Raw genomic sequence first — 16350 nt, 5'->3', positions numbered from 1 at the left:
GTTTGATAGACTGATTGTGAAGGTCAGAATAACTGGTCAGTGACTCACTGGAATGATCAGTGATTATTTTAGCTAATATCATGACAAAATCAGCAATCAATTATTATAGCAGTTAAAAAAAAAGACTAGGTATGTTGGGAGACCTCATGTAATTAAAGTTTTGGATTGTGATGAAATCCACGAAAAATTAGACTTCTGTGCCATAGGGGGTTTGGAATGGGAACAAGATTTATATGTATAATATCCCCGCAGCACTTAAATACAGACTTGCTATCCAGCTCATGGTAGGACTTATTCACTATTGCTCAACTTTTAGGAAGCTGTGAAAGAGTTCTATTGGACAGCTATGGTACAATCAGAACACGGGATATAAATCTGAATTTGTCATTTATAGGTCTTGTGACCTTGGAAGAGTTAAATGCAGTTGTAATTTTCTCTTTTAAAATATAATGATAGCTTATTGAAAGAATTAAACAGTATAATATGTGTATAAAATTATTTGTGCAACAATCTGTCAGTGTTAAGTGTTGCTGTTGTAGGTGGTCATGAATCCTAGTCAATCCTTAGATGATACTGACTATTACATAACGATTCATGAACCTATGTTTGAGGTTCTTCAAGGTCAGTGGTTTTCAAAGCATGACCTCAGACCTCTGAGAAACCCTGAGATACTTTCAGGGAGTCCTTGAGGTTAATCAAAATAAGAAAACTAGGAGACTTGTTTTCTGAGAGGCAGTCAACCTCAAGTTGGGTCCTGAAGCTGAGGACTGATGTCACTACACCCAACAGGTGAGCGAGAAGCCGATGGGTGATAATCTCATTGAACCCGGTTTAGGTGAGATCTGTGGGGAGTTAGGGGCAGAGCTGTTTGACCTTCCACCCGAGGCAGGTAGAAAAAAATGCCTGCAGTCCAATTTGAAAAAGGTAATGATTTTGAAATGAAAATAGGAATTCCCAGCTGTTTTTTATGGCTACCTAGATGAGTGTTACTATGCTTAACATTTTTTTTTAGTACAGTCAGAAACAGGGATATTATAAAAAAGACTACATGAATTATTGTTTAAAATGTTTTACACAACACCTGGTAACAGAAAGCAGATAACATGTGTGTAAAATCTCACTCAAATTTAATGATAAGTAATTAGAATATAAAAAGGAGCTCTTAAGGTAGAGAATTAAATGCACATTAATTTAATTCAATTACGTTATTTCAATGATCACAGAATGGCATGTATTATTTCATGTTTAAAACAAAATCTCCCAAATAATCTCAATGTTACTGAAATATTATTAAGGCCTCCTACTCACTCTTGGAATGACCTCTACTGTGAATCATCTATAAAAGGAGCAGACCAAGTATTTAAATATAAAAATTAAACCTGGTGTTTAGTTAAGTATAGAGACTGTCAAGTGAGACTATAGGTGAGAATGATTTTTCTTTGATCCCACACATTTGGGTTGTTTTCTGTCTTTCTTTCCATTTCATGATGTCTATATACATCCGTCATCCATTCGTACTATCAAAACATATGTTTGCTGTGCATGTGTTCATGAATACGTATGCCATATATGTACACACACATTTTCTATTCTTAAGTAAAAGAGTTTGTAGTTACAAACTGTTACTCTTTCCGTGAGCAGCAATAAAGCATATACTTTAAAATCAGAGAGGAAAGTGATATGTGCTTTACATACATCTATAGATACTACACGCACATATATCTATATCTATCTGTCATCTATCGTCTATCTATCATCTATCACCTATCATCTATATCTATCTATCATCTATCTATCTATCTATCTATCTATCTATCTATCTATCTATCTATCTATCATCTATCATCATCTATCTATCTATCATCTATCTATCTATCATCTATCTATCTATCTATCATCTATCTATCTATCTATCTATCTATCATCTATCTATCTATCTATCTATCTATCTATCTATCTATCTATCTATCATCTATCTATCTATCTATCTATCATCATCTATCTATCTATCATCTATCTATCTATCATCTATCTATCTCTATCATCTATCTATCTATCATCATCTATCTATATCTATCAATCATCTATCTATCTATCTATCTATCTATCTATCTATCTATCTATCTATCTATCATCATCTATCTATCATCTATCTATCTATCATCTATCTATATCTATCTATCTATCTATCTATCATCTATCTATCTCTATCATCTATCATCTATCTACCTATCTATCATCATCTATCTATATCTATCAATCATCTATCTATCATCTATCTATCTATCTATCTATCTATCTATCTATCTATCTATCTATCTATCTATCTATCATCATCATCTATCTATCACCTATCATCTATCTAATCTATCTATCATCTATATCTATCCTTCATTTCAAATATAGAGAGATGTATCTCTATGTGCATATCTGTGTTCTAGAAAGCTGTCCTCCATTATTTGGCCAGAAGGAACTGAAGAAAATATGATCAAATCCATGCTGCTGATTATTTCCCTCTAAGGTCAAAGGAAGAACTTGAACTGACTTTAAAGGTCAAATCGCAAGCGCACATAGACCCTGTCATGTGGCCCCAGTCTCACAATTCTGTATGCTGCATAAACACAGCCGAGCCCTCAGCCAAGCTGCTCAGAGAGACCAACGAAACACATGGACTTAAAATTCAGTGAAGCCCAGTTTCTCAGGATAACACATATAAGGCTCTGCCAACCTTTACAGAACAAGGACTACCCTGCCCGGGAGGCCCAGCCTGTCCTCTAGGCATCGTGCCTGTGGCTATCAACATGCTAGTTAGAATAACAGTGGCTGTGTAAGTTATAGCGGGAGCCTACCGTAATGGCATTTTTACCAGTTAGTAAAGAAATCCTCTAATATAAACAGTAACAGAACATAGTGAACTTGCTCTGAGTGCTATTTTCCTATTGTAGAAGGAAAAAAAGCTTTTACAACTTATTCCCTTCTCAAACTTGGATAAGTACTGCATTTTAAATGTGTGTTTTTTGTTTGTTTTAGTTCTAATTTAGGATATACATTCATTTTTCTTCCTACACAGTAGGAAGAGACTATAGCTAATGAATGGGAGCCTTGTCTAAGAAACCCCGAGAAGGCAGGCAAGAAATAGTTCCCTGTGTGGATGTTAAAACAATATCATAATATCACTTTGGAGAGAAGTCTCACTCCTGCTGTTTAGAACACAAAAGAGCTGATGCTATACTTTCTCTTCTTGATAAGATTCATCAGCTAAGTACCTGCACAAATATAACCAACCAAATCGTTAATGTTTATTAAAGAAGACAGTTTCAAATTGACGGGCAGTGTTGAAGAAAGGTATAAATGTAAATCTCTTCCTTTCTAAATCCTATTTCAATACACAACAAAATGTATTTTTGGATACAATCAAGTATATTTTTACATTTTCTATGAAAAAGGGCTCAATACAGAACTCCCCTCCCCCAATCCACATTGGTAAAAATACCACTTTAAGCTTATTAAATTGAATTTCACATTCATGTGAAATAGCAGGTATGTTTAAAAAGATGCATTGATGACTTTGCTCAGCCTCTAACCTTTGCTTGCATTTTGTTGTAAAGTTGATGGATATATTTGATCATGAGGTGTTATGAAGTCCCCTCTGGAAGAAAAAAAATCTTTTAAATTGTTGTTTACCTTGATTGTTCTGGATCAAGGCAACGTTATATAGTTACCATGCTTCATTTTTTCACACTAAAGAGTAATATAAAAGTTAAATTTAGCCAGATAGTGGTGATGCTCTCGTATAGTTGTGATTGTATCAAATTATCTAATAGTTTATTTCCCTTAAAAAGGATGAGATTGTGAAATCCAAACATGTAATCCTCAAAAAGTCATGATTTACATTTTACTTTTCAGGTTCTAAAACCCAGTTACTATTAGGAATATCTAATACCTACTTTATAATATATTGCATTGCAATATTTTAATATAAATCATACACCTATACCTGTTTTTGGCAGGATTCTTGTAACAATTTTTACAACTTTATGAAAGCTTACAAAATGTCCCTTCATCTAAATATTTACTGGTACATGTGATTTTTTTTTTAAAGTCCAGTATTTTTCATGAAACATCCTCTCATTTCTCCACACACAGCTAACCCTTACCTCAACCTAAAGAGTTACTTAAGTCAGTTGCTTACAGTGGCTACTAAAAGTTCACAGTTCCTTATGATATACCATAAGGGAATGTCCATAGCAAACTCAGTCTACGTTTCATCATTTATGCTACTTAAATTTTTAAAAACATTTAAAAAAGAAAATAATCCTTAAGATGCCCATTGTAAGTTCATTGCAAGGCTGATCTAATATATTTTATAGCTCCTCACTAGTGAAGGGTTCTTGAGAGAAAAAAAGATGGCAAGAAGTGAGAGTTTGTTCATAGGTCATGAATCTTTAGGCTCTGTTTACAAGATTCTGAAACAATGGGATGATGCATGCAAAATTAAGTCTTGCACAAGTGTTTCCAATTACTCTCTTGTTTGGCATCACATAGATTGGATAAAACATGGAAATTATCATCTGCATTTTTTACCCCATTGTTTACTGTACTGTAGATATGACCTTTGAGATCATAATTCTGAACTTACACAGAAGTAACTCTGATGGTTCCTATTTTGCCATTTCAGAACCAAGCAAAGCTAAGGATTGGATCAGACAATCCACAGTGACTAATTAAAAGAAGGCATTTTAAGTATTTCAAGAATGGGCGTGAGTAGACCAGCGACAATGACTCAGAATGACATAATTAAATTATTTCATGAGTGAAGAGCTGCTTTGGTCCTTGTATATCCTTTAGAAACTTTAAAAAATGAGCGTGAACTTTTATAATATTACTATAGTTTGAATATAACCCCCCCAAATCAAACCTTTCCCACACATGATAATTAATTTTCCCACACCCTTCAATTGCTTACAGATGCCTGTCTCTCATGAGGTCTGGCCTCTAGAGTTAATGCACCTCCAGCTAGAATACCTACTACTTGATTTCCCCCGTCTGCTTGAAACTGACACCACACACTGAAAGATGGAGGGGCCAACGCGTTTCTTAAGAAGCAAGTAGTCATGAGACTTCACCTGCCACCACAGATAGAGAGAAAAAATGGGGGTGGGGAGGGGCTTAGCAATTTCAAGAGCCACAATTTACCATGGAAGCTTCTACTTAATATTCCGCTTGATCTGCCAAGTTTATAGCCTGGCAAATCTGAATACAAATGTCGATGCAAATGAGGATTCATTATTCTTACAAGGTCTTTGTGTTGAAGCTTAATGTAACTTGGTTTTCCTGTGGTTGCTCAGGGAACATAGATTGCAAGACAGAAAAAAAAAAAAAAAAGATGAAAAGAAGAAAAATAGAGAGAAAGGAAATAATAGAAATAGAAGGACATGTTTAAAATGCACTTTAGCCTGAAACGTGAGGATGCGCAGGAACAAAGCACCCTCGTTACCACCTCTCCCTCCAGCAGTTATAAGACATTCACTTCCCATCAGCAACAGAGGAGTTAACCACTCAAGAACATTCTACCCAGAGAGAAAACACAACAATTCTCCTTTTACTGATTATAACACGTTGTTCCCATTATAAAACCAATTCTTCAAATTGTAAAACATTTTTACCATTCTTTTATAATTATAGAGCTCATGGGCTGGTGGGACCTACACATTCCGATCTCTAAGAAGACTGCAAATGCATTTAAAAAAAAAAACCCCACCCAACAACCTCCTTCCTTTCATTATGGATTAATTGCCAAATAATCCTGAATCAACATGTTAAGAAAGCTAAAATTAATAAGCTACACATTGAAAAATCACAACAGTTTAGCATCATTCATTTATTGTTTACCATAACCCATTGCACGCAAAGGTTGCAAAACCCCCGAGTTAGGGGGAAATCCTGAGAGGCTGCAAAATTATGATTATATCTCATCTACCATAGTATATTGTTCCGATGAATCTTTTGCATGGTTAGCTGTTGTTTACATATAAATACCTTCTCCGGAAATAAAAATGTACTGAAGGGAACAGGAGCTGCAAAGCTGAGCAGATACGATGATCCCAAGATCATTGCAGTAAGGCTTGCTTGGTCACCCATAAATAAAGCACATTTGCATCCATTCAGTCAAATTAGCTCCATTAAAAAGGTGGTTATAATTAGCTCCTTTTTCTGGTTCACGGGGAAAATTCTTGCATGCCTGCTGTTTTGATTAAATCCACCATTGTCTTCCAATAGCTAGTGCTAATTCTTCCAAGGAAATCTTCAGTTGAGGTGTTATTTTATTCTGCGCTTCCGTTAGGTGTCTAATTTACTCCAAGTCCCTGCAGTGTTTCCTTAAGCCATCCTCTTTGTCTTGCCTTTGAAATTTACCAAATCTTACAAGAAATCAATACTTAATTGATTATTCACTTTTCTGCAGCTTCAAACAGCAAGCACGCATACGATCCTGGAGGACTCCCCCGGTTTCCAGTGCAGGAGGGTGCTCGGTGGCAGAGCTCGGCAAGTGTCCAACAGCAGGCGTCCGTCGCATGGAGCCCTGCTCGGGTGGGGAGCGCCAGCGCCTGAGAAAGACGACGCGGATGCTCTAACGAAGCAGGCAAAGTTCCTGGAGAGGCAAATCCATCTCTAGGCTCCGATAAAAGGCTGAAGCAGGAGCAGTTGGATACCAGAACATTACACACATACATGTCTTTTTTGCATGAACCCTCTGCTTTTCGGCTTACCCTTGTCGTCCCGTGGCACTGAAGTACCTCAAGTGCCACCGACCTCAGAGAAGTCCACGCCGGAATGGGGGTGAGCGCGGTGTTGCACCTCTGGCATAGGATAAGCATGGCAGGCACGTAACATTACGAAATGTAGGACAAATTCAAGCAAAGAGAGGGAGAGGGAGAGGGAGAGAGAGGGGGAGACGGAGAGCTAGAGACAGATGGCGGATCTGGCTAGGAGCCAAAGCCAGTGAAATGAATTACATCGCTGAATAACTGTACACCATTGATTCTGCCACTTGTTGCTGATGGTGAAAAAAAAAAAAAAAAAAAGGGAAGAAAGAAGCCCCAGTGTCTGCTGGAATCTCCTTATTTGTCATGTGTGCGGCAGACAAGTGTCATGCACATCTCAGGGCTGACTGTGACGTGCTCTGGGTGTCTCGGGTGGGTGTGTAGGTGCGTGAGAAGGTTGTGTGCATGGATGTGTGCCCGGGAAAGCAAGTGCAAGGGTCTGTGCGTTTGCATGTGGGAGAAAGGAAAAACAAGCCTTGCGATCCAGCCATTTTTGTTTAATGAAGACGGGGAGACGGGCATTCGAGAGGTGGCCACGTGCCGCATATTAATGTGTAGCAGCAGACACCCTCTCCACTTTAAAAATGAGTGGCACACGAGCGAAGCCCTCTGTAGACCAACCACGTGGGAGAAGCCACTCGGAAAGGGACGCGTCGTCTCTAAGCCTACAAATGGGGCACAAGGAATTCCACAGAAGGACAAGTTGCTCTCTGACAAGAAGAAAAGCTGGTCCCAGAAATACGATGTTTGGGTGTTTTCGAAAAGACAGCCAGTCTCAGCAGATTGTTCAATAAATGCTTCATACCCAGGATGAAGGGAGACATTATGGGATGCCCAGGGGGCTCTGGAAATCAAATACAATGTTTGAGTAGCACAATTTGAGGTACATTATAAAAAAGCAATTTGAATTGCCAATGAGGCGACACATATCTGCATGCTAATTAGACCTGTGTCAAGCTTAGACTGCAGGCTTCTGTTGATGGGAGGAATGTGCATGTAGCTTTGCTGAAAGATTGTTTCTGCATAAATTATCAGCTTTGTCCTACTGATCATTTTCCCAAACAAACATGAAATGCAAGATCAAAAGGCGATTCTAAAATTAAAATTATTGATTGACAAAGCCTCGATTTCAGAATCTAATTAGAGGGCGCACAAACAAAAGCTGATATTATTACTGACTATGCCTGAGCTAGCAGCCAGATTGTGCAGGGTTTGTAATTTATCTTTGTTTATGCAGCCAGGATATTAAAAATGTAATTAAAATGGTAAAATGATCTGATCAGAAATAGCCACCTAGTGGCAAGTATATTATTTTAAATGGATTATAAAGGCATTGGTCTGTGCAAATAAAAAGCTTTTTATTTTTACTTTTTGACAAACCTAGCATCTCATTGAGATCTTGCTAAGCAATTCATCTTTTGCTAATAACTTGTCTTTTGTGTTTTGTTCCATGGATACGAAATATCATTAATAACCCTCATCATACACTAATAAGCATTCTGTTATTACAGGTGGCATCCTGTTATTACAGAAACATCTTTCATAAATTATGGCATATTTTGGTCACAAATGGAAGCAATTCAACACCTATTTCGTACACTTATCCTAAACTCTAGATAACAATTATATGTATTCAATAGCATCAGCAGGTAGAGCCATTCTCTCTTCTTCTGCATGCCCTCACTTGAAGTGGGCCTGCGTGGCTTTGGAACTTGGCATTAAGGGTCATCCTGAGCCCTGAAAATAGGGTTTCAAAGCAAAGCCACTTGCCTGTGGAGTATCTTCTTCAACTTACTACTTCAGAACAGATACAGTTGCTTAAAAGCATGTAATAAGGCAATTCAAGTGATTTATAGGCTACATCTTCTCTCATTTAGCAACATTTTAGAAGTGCCAATGAATTATTTTAGGAACAGGTTGTCTAATATAAAATGTATTAACCAAAATGCATCTACTGTCATCTAATTGTGGATTTTGCAGCCCGCAGCCAGAAACAGCCTTGTGCTTCTCTTAATAAAGCATCTAAAAATGCATGATAAATACTTGTAAGAAAAATGAGAGGTCTGGCTTGTGAGGTCTACATAAGAAATGTTGGAATCCATTTATTTTCTCTTTTTTTTTTCATGGAATCACCATGGACCTGCTCAATTCCCTTTTAAGAAATTCACAATTTAGGGTTCTGTCAGCAGCTCTGGGGTCTTTTGTTAGGTGCACTTAAAATGCCAGATTAAATATTAATACGTGGTTCGAGTTGTGCTATTTTGCAAGCCCTGAAACCCTATTAGTAAATCATGATCTGGTGACTGATGCAAGATATTTCAAGGCGCCAAGAGTGAAGATTGCTTTCTGCCCCTCAATCTGATGGATCGCTAATTTTTAGTAAATTGGGTTTTGGACTCATAGCTGGAAGCAGGTACATATTTTCCATCAGCAGAGAACATGGTCCACCCACCGTAGCATTTTCTGCACACAACGTGCACTCACCCTCACAAGCAGACTTTTTTTGCATAATATAACAATCTTTGCACGAGCAGTGATCTACTTCATAATATACTCTTAGTTGTGTGGCAGAGTGCCCCAAAAGGAACAGTTGCAGATCTCCTAGGCTTCTAGAAATGTTTGAAATTAAAATTTAAAAAGGGGAGAGGCTGAGGGTGATACCAATCCCATTAGCATCCTTTTAAAATCAGAAACTATGAAAGAAATAACAATGTCAGTTTAGAGAGTTTCAACAGCATCTCTTAAACTCTGCAGAGCTAGAAGATGCATGAACCCGCAAGAGATCCGTGAAAAGTCTTTGAAAATAAAATATCAGGAAATAAGAGTCGCAAAGTATCCTCTTGATTCTTTCTGAAAATATGTGGGCATAACATGCCTCTGCCCGTGAAGAGTGAGAGAATTTTCAACATATGGCTTGTTTCTGAAATGTGGCCAAAGTCACTATTTGATCCCTTGATAATCCAGGTGGGAAAACATCTTTATTGGTAATTTTTGTTTCACACAGATGGGCCTTGACTCCTAAATCCCTGTAATGTGAATTAAGATATTTTATTATAGTATTTACCAATTATGAAGCATTTTCCTTTCAGCGGATACTACACAAGCTTCTGCTGGGCTCTGCTTTGCCATCTGTCCTCGCTTGTTTCCTTTCTTTCACTTTCACAGACCACCCTACAGTACAGATCTAGTAGCGGATTTAAAGGGGCGAGCGTGAAGACTGTTGGCTCTCCTTTCTCTCCCCTCTCCTTTATCATCATTATTGTTATTGTTATTGTTATTGGTTTAGGAGTAATAGGCAGAGTTCAAAAGTGCAAGTCAACATTTAGACAATATATGCCTTTCGTCACATTTTTACTCAGTTCTTCACTGAATTTTAATGTCTAGGAATATAAAACTCATGATTGAGTGACTTTAAATGATTGAAATCAAGTTTTAATCTATAAAATTAGTCATCATTTTACTATATTATAATGGCTACATCCTACATAAGATTCATTCATACACACACACACACACACACATAATATTTAATTTTTCCAGTGACTCTAAAACTCAAAGTGATGACAATCACATACTCAAAGAGTTACATAATTGGGCTTATTTGATGCAGAAAGGGCAGTTGGAACCCAGGCATTATTTTCCGGGTAGACAGCTTAAAATGTGTTGTGTGTGTTTCCCTCTTCCACCTGGGATGGGCCTCGATGCCTCTCCACCCCTCCCGTGTCTGAAGTCCTCCCGCTGCCTTTCTCCACAGCTATGATTCTCTTCACCACACCATGACAGCGGCCGGCTTGTCTTCACATTCCTCTCTATGCCCTCAAAATTCTAATTAATTTTCCAAGATAAAGGCAAAAACAAGAGAACATTACTGCCACCAGGGAGTCTGTACTAAAACAAAGGAAGTGTTTAGCATTCTCAACACCTGACTCCATTAGGACCTCCTGTTTCACACTCCACACTACCCTGGTGCTTCCTGTTAATAACGGCACCTATATGTGCTACTTTAACTATTTTTAATGACTGTGTTCTTCATTCTATCAAACGCGAGATTGGGAGCATTGTCTGTCTCCTTCACGAAGCATAGCTCCGCTTGTAGTAATTACTCACTATTTGTGAACCAATGTTTGAATGAATGAATAGTTCTGAGAATAGAATTAATAAGTTAATTTCAGAAGAAAAGTTATACATGCTTCAGAGGAACAGCAGGTAGTGTGAAAGCATAAATTTCTCTGATATTTTTGTTTGCAGCTCTCATTGGCATAGATGTTTAACATGATGTTTCCGTGGAGGAAAACATGAGAGACAACTCAACTTGGAGGTAATCAGTTGACGAGATGTTTCCCTTGAGTTGCAATTAATTCAAGAAGCACTCTACCTAACTGCACATCTATCAACCAAGAGATAAATGTTTGGGCGAGAAATTCTTTAAGGTCCCATTTACCACTAAAATTCTGTTCTGTTTGTCTATCCAGTTTCCCTAAAGATGGTGTGAGTGTATAGAGTAAACGGCAATCATAGAGAGATTCAAAATACAGTGGCTGAAACATTCACGAGATCCTTCTTTGTGGGACAGTATGAAAGGAGGCAGTCCTGGGCAGGCCGCTCTGAACAAGCTCGTGGAGGCTGCCGGTCTCTTTCTCTCTTGTGGCTCTAACATTTCATTTTCAACCCGATCTGCATTCCAACCCACGGGAAGGCGTGAGAAGAGCAAGGGAGGCACAAGCATTTTAATCACGGGGCCACGACGATTACAAGGGACCCTTCCAAATGTCATCTGAGATGGTGGGCCTGTGCAGCTCCTAGGCAGGAGGGAATAAAAACTAGGAGGCCCGGCTGGGCAGTTCGATTCCTGGTCAGGACACATGCCCGGGTGTGGGGCTCGATCCCCAGTGGGGGGTGTGCAGGAGGCAGCCGATCAATGACTCTCTCTCAGCATCGATGTTTCTCTCTCTCTCTCCCTTCTTCTCTCTGAAATCAATAAAGATATATTAAAAAAAAAAAAAAAAAAACTAGGAGGAAATTAATTGTATCTATTTTGAGGACTTTTCTCTCAAAGTGCGTTCTCATTTCTAATCTGCAAATCCCACAGTCTCTCCTTAAGTTGTTCAAATTCTGGCTCTTTTTAGCTTTGAAGTCACTCTGTTTCTGTGTTAGTTTTTTCTTTGGCAAAGTGAAAGGTTTGAACTAGTTTATTGAAAATGTTATTCTGCCTCTAAAATTCTGTGATTCTCCTTGTTTTTTAAGTAAGAGAAATAGAGAATTTAACTATATAGATACAAAATAATTTTACACGTGCACAGAAATATCACTAATTTAAAATGTACTATAGAGCAACCTCACAATGTCCTACAAAAAACAAATTTGTTCTCAAAATTCATCAAAATGTTAAAGTTCATCAATAATCCTCAGTCTTCTCTGTGAAACTTCAAGAGCTCTGACTCTTCATGTCTTAATACCGAAGTTATTTTAGGACATATTTTCAGTCAAGGACCAATCGTGACCAGGTATCTATACTAAATTCCTCCCTAAGTCAAGAGATAAAAAGGCAGTTTCAACTTTGTTGTAGTGGAGCAAGGGTAAAAGAGAGGGAAAAAGGAGTATAAGGCTCATTAGATCAATATTTGAGTGTCTTCTATGTATGAGAAAATGTACAAAATATAGTGAACAACACTATAAAGACCAAATCATATTCTTTGTTCTTAATAAGTTTATAGTTTCACAGCTTCACGGAGGCTTGTTATTTTTGTTATGATAATGAAATAAAACATATCCTAGGATATTTTAGCAGAAGAAAGCTATCTGTAGACAGAGTCAATTATAGTAGGATGGGAAGGCAGGATAGAGGTAAGACTTCTTGGGGAAACTAACTTATTCCTTATGCTGACAGCCAAGTTCAATCTGGTGGACAATTAGTATACTTTGGTGTCTGAATGTTAGGCAATTTCTGATTATGGTGAGTACAAACAGAAAGACACTTACTATTATAAACTTATATAAGCGGAGTGAGGTGGGAGGAATGCCCATTGTTAGGGAATCCATGCTGGTAGTACATTTTTCTTAGAAATCGCACAAACTCAAACTCACAGCCTTAGAGTTAGAATCAAAGTTCTAATCTCTGAAAAAGAGACTGGCACAATTTACATAAGTGCCAGCTTTGGTGGGTACTGAAACAGTAAAAAAGTTAGCAGTAGTTCAGGGATGGAGAGCAAAATAGATGGGATTACTGTTTGGGAAATAAGGTTAGTGTTGGGAAAGATTGTGAATTACTAGACAAAATTGTTTGGGATTTTGTTCGTTATGTGATATGAAGCTATTGTAATGTTTGGTTTTGTTATTAGCTGGAGAATGACATCATCAGAGTTGGTTTTTTAGGAAGAAAAATTCATTAGAGGAGGTTTGGAAAAGGAAGAGGCTAGGTAGGAAAAGCCATTAATTTCATGTTCTTTCTCCTGAGCAATGACAATATGCTATATACAGTGTTTTGTACCAGGGGTTCAGAGAGGTAACGAAGTATGTGACTAGATGAAGGCTAACAAAGAACATACTGTTGAAACAAACTATGTGCTGGCAATTAAAATAAACACAAGAGAAAGTCAGAGGAAAAATCTTTAAGACTAAAAGTCTGAATGGAAAGTACAAGTTTAAAATAAAACTGAGATGTTGAGCTTGAATGACTAAGGTGATGTTAATGTTGTGAATCAAATACAGGACGGAGAAGTTATTTGGGGTTGTAAAGGCACGTGAGACACACTGAACTTAATCTATTGATGGTTATATCATACAGAGAATTTTTAACAGGTATTTAGACTTAAGAATCTGGAATTTGGTAAATAGGCCTGGAGGCGAAAGAATAAGAAAAGTAAGCATTATCTGTAAAGGCAGATGTTAAAACCATGGCAATGCATCAGATGACAGAGAACTACTTGGAAGGTAAACCAGGAGAACAGAATCATTCATTCATTCATTCACTCAACAAATAACTATTCAACGCTTATGGAAAGTAGAGGAGGGGAGATTTATAAGAAAGCAGGAGGTTTACATAAAAAAATACTTAAACTATGCCAAGTGGACTAAGGCTTGGGGAAGATAATGTATTGTGCTAGAAAATTATTGGCTACTTTTAAAGTAGGTATTTTGGTCAATAAGAGGCTTGAAAGAGAATTTGCAATATGATAAAAAGAGGGAATAATTAAGAAAGTAAGGCCACAGGGTAGAATTATTATTTTTTTTAATAAAATGTGAAGAACCTAAGCAACTCTCATATCACAGGTTAAAAAAGAAATTGTAGCGGCTAAGGGAAAATGGAAGGTGGGTCAACACGTGTAGTTGAGTGCTTTGGTTCCAGCGGGACATCTCTTATACCTGAGAAACATACCCTGGTGTAAACATTAATTGTATCAAGCTCATCTTCACACTCCTGTAGGTTACCTTCCTGTTCAGAGTGAAAAACACTGTAAGATCCATGACCCTACCGAGGAGGCTCATGAACCAAGTGGAAGCCCCTTGTGGATTGGCTCTGACATACAATGCAGTAACCCATGTCTCCAATCTGCAGAGCTTCTAGTCAAATTTTGTCAGTGGATCTCTGCGAAAAGTAAAATATCTCTAACCAACCTTTGCAATAGTAAGATTCATGCTGCAGCAGTAAAGAAAATTATTATGAGTTTTATTAGGTTGCAACTAGTTTCTACTCGATCTAAAATGTCACCTTGCACATATGTAGAGAGGATTATTTATATAATTATCTGCACATACGTCCACATCAGCCACTACATATAATCATTTCACGGCATTCAAATTCAGCACAAAAACATCAAGACCCATGTACAAATATTATGACTATAATGGGTTTTCATTTCCAGAGGTCGTCAGGGGAAGGGATTAATTTTGCGGCTTTATTGTGCACACAGTGCAGCTCACAGAGTCAGGTTACAATGCCTCTGTCCTGAAAATCGCATTTAGATGTAATAAGAAAGGCGCTTTTAAAAACAATTTTACAATTTAGATTCATTAACTGCATCTCACCCCATCTTGTTTTGCTAACGGGTTTTAAGGCCTTTCATTTGGGTGATACTGATTCTTGTCCATTTTAGGAGGACACTGTTTCAAATGCTTTGTAAAAATTCTTTTTCCACCCTTTCCTTAATGATTCTTAGACTGCCTATCTAGGTCAGACCGCAAACCTTCTCCATCATAGCATTTCCGAAGACCAATTTTTAATTGAACAACATGGGGAAGTAGGCATGATGGAGACCTGACTCACGGCTTGAGTTGCAGTTTTTTGCCAACATTTATTTCTGAAAGCTCAGGTAACAGGTAAAGTTTAGCAATATTCTCTAATCAGTTTCCATCCATGGAGCTTAGTTTATTTAGGGGTTATTTAATTAGAACGTCAAATGGATTTTGCAAGTCTAGGAAATGTTTATTTGACGTATGTGAACCATAATATGCATCCATGAAGCATTAAGCTTGGAAGAGGTCTGTCTTAAGGAGATCCTCTCGCTCTTTCTACAAAGCAAAAGCCGCTTCTTGCACAGCTGTGTGTCTCTGTGAATTGACATGGTAAAACAGTAAAGCAACCTGTAGGTTTAGTATATCATTAAGAATGATCTTTCTTTGCAGCTATAAATTTGTGCTACCTCAAAAAGGTATGTACATATATTTTTGTCCTATTTAAATAAAAATGGTTATTTTATGTCAAATAGGAAGTTTTAAAATCTTTTTAAAATTCATTGTGTTATTAAATTTAAACCAGAAATAACCCTTTTTTAAAGAAAATACTACAATTATTAAACCATAGAATTGGAAGACTCTTTGGAGATCACCCAGGACATTCGGCTCAGGTAGAAAGCCTGAGGACTGGGAAATTAGATTATTAGAGGCAGAATTGGGACTCTTGAATATTGAATTCCTAAACCAGGATTCTTTTCATGTAGCACAGTGATGTAATTATGAGCAGTACACAGTTTTCTGATGATTTTGAAAATATTCATTACTGATGTCTTTGTGTATATGCAAGAAGAGCATGTTTTTGGACAAAAAATAAATTCTGAATTTTTAACATTTACCAGAATGCACTTGTCAATTTTAAACTTTTCATAAAAATTCAGAATATTTCTCTTATGAATTTAGATAGCAAACACAACCCAATTTCTAAATTTTTAAACTTTTTACTTTTGAATAGTCTAAAGCTTTACACATTTATGTCAGTGGTTATTAATTTTTATGTATGTCATTCATACTTATGATAATCTAGTGAAGCCATGGACCTCTTCTCAAAGTTTTTAAATTCATAAAATAAAACATTGCAAAGTTGCAAAGGAAACCAATGATATCAAAATAGATTCTGTTATTTAAGAAAAGAATTTTGATAAAATAATATATATGCTTGGTTATTAGCTTTAAATAATATCTAATATATGGTGACAGGAGATGATATGACTTTGGGTGGGCACACAGAGCAATATACAGATCTTATAACATAGAAACCCACACTCATCTATATTTTAAATTAAAGGTCAGTAAGTAA

The sequence above is a fragment of the Miniopterus schreibersii genome (assembly GCF_964146895.1).
Source record: "Miniopterus schreibersii genome assembly, chromosome: 17".
Classification (NCBI taxonomy): domain Eukaryota; kingdom Metazoa; phylum Chordata; class Mammalia; order Chiroptera; family Miniopteridae; genus Miniopterus; species Miniopterus schreibersii.
Note: the sequence above shows the minus strand (reverse complement) of the source record.